Raw genomic sequence first — 2,166 nt, forward strand, 5'->3', positions numbered from 1 at the left:
TGGAGTGGACGGGCTCCCTGACTGTTGGGACCCCCTGTGGCTCAGGGAGCAGCTAAGAGAGTTGTCTCGCTTGGAGGGCTTTATGGGTTGGCAACTCATTGGTTTTGAATACTTAGGGGATGTATGGAAAGGGGCCGCCCCACTCATTTGAATATCTGCAAAATGAATACCACCTGCAGGAATCCCAGCGCTATCACTACCTTCGCCTCATGAACGCCCTGTGCTCACATATTCAAGGGGGCGCCTCCGTTCCAGAATACTCCCCCAAGGAGGATCGTTTACTCCTTGATCCCATCCCTGAGAAGCCCACATCCACGATCTACCGTAAGCTCATAAATAATATGCCTGATTCTTTAGTGTCACTGAGGGCGACATGGGACCGGGATTTAGGCCCATTGGAGGATGACGACTGGCAGGACGCCTTGCAGAGCCCTTGGGATATTGCGATTTGTGTTTGGTTCCGGCTAGTGCAGCTTAAAATTTTGCACCGTGTGTATTCCCCTCGCACCCTATTGTACACTTGGGGTGGGTGTCCGTCCGCCCTCTGCATGTGCGGCAGTGGGGGGGAAAGTTCCTTCTATCACATATTGTAGGAGTGCCCAGAGATCGTACCCTTCTGGACCAAGGTCGCAGATACAATGGCGGAGGTGGTGGGCTCCCCAGTACCAGGTGGTTACTCTTAATGATCAAGGGGGCCACTGACTGGACCAGATATGGGGAGCTTTGGCTGGCAGTGGCAGCCGGTGTAATGAAAAGGAAAATCGCCAGTGCCTGGGGGACGCAGGCTCGTCCTCAATAGGACCAGTGGGAGCGGGACCTCGATTGGCGTCAGAGAGCGGAGGAGACCATCTATAAAAGTAGGTGATGTCCTAAAAAATGGAAGAAGATCTGGGGGCCATGGAGAAGATACAGGGGAATGGGGGGTGGTCTGGAATAGGGGCCTCAACCTGAACATCATGCTAGTGGTTAATACTGGCCATTCTTACCACTGTACACTGTCTGCTTACCTGATGCAATGTGACCAATGGATTCTAATGTTAACTGGAATGAGCAATGTTAATAAAAAGATTTAAATAAATAAAAAGAATTCTGAAAGCAAGACATTCTAAGATCTCACCCCACATATGAAAATAAAACCTCTAGATTGGCACGAGAAAAAAAATTCCACAGCCTTTTATAGATTTCTAGAGTAATAAGCCTTGTGGAATTTTGAACAGAAGAGGCATTTTTAGTGGAACAAATCTACGGAAACTAAAGCCACAGTCACACACCTCAAGGATGATATTGACCGGCTTGGGAATCTCAGAGGAGATTGAATGACAGGGATGATCCAAGGGGTCTGATTTGCCAATTAGTGGCGCATCCGAAACCATGAGCTCTTATACCATGTTGGTGCTATTAACATCGCTTCACCTGAAGGTCTTATCTTTCTGAGCACTCTGCTGAGAAGAGGATAAGGTGGGAACACATAGGAGATCCCTCGGCCACTGGACGCTTGTTGCTTCTCTTCTCCAGGCTTCCTAAGCGAGTGGAAAGGAGCAAAGGGCCCAAACAAGGTTTTCTGATCCTCCCCTGTACTGCTAGAAATAGACTGAGAGAAAGATAGTCGGTGAGGAGGTAAGGATCGATCTCAGATAGTCTTCCTGCATGAAGTAATAGGAGGCAAGATGGCCGCTGAGGGATGCATTGAGTAAGTCGCATCTCACCTCCTCTCCACTGCCGGGTTATTCGATGGCTCAATGGTGGAGCCTCGCCTGAAGAGAGCAGCCTCTGGACACTGCATGCCTTCACAGATCGGTACCGCGGTGATATTCCCCCCTTGGGAACAGCGAGGAAACATCGTAGTACGAGCAGCTTTGCGAATTAAGAGGAGATTATCTGAAGCTACCAGGCTGATATGACACACTGGCCATCACTGCTTTAGCCCTCCCTTCTAACTATCTCATTCTAACTCAGAATAGATTTAAGGGCAGGGGAGGGGGATTGGCAGTGATATTTAAAGACATCTACTCTTGCACTCTCTCCCCTACAGAGATAGCCAACTGTGAGAGCGCACTTTTTAAGTTGAAGGTCTCAGATACTTTTACGGGCGTGCTGATTTATCGGCCTCCCGGGCTAGCGAGTACATTCCAGGAATCATTGGTTTCTAATGTCTCTGCCTTCATT

This window comes from Lissotriton vulgaris, chromosome 1_1 (assembly GCF_964263255.1).
Source record: "Lissotriton vulgaris chromosome 1_1, aLisVul1.2, whole genome shotgun sequence".
NCBI lineage: Eukaryota > Metazoa > Chordata > Amphibia > Caudata > Salamandridae > Lissotriton > Lissotriton vulgaris.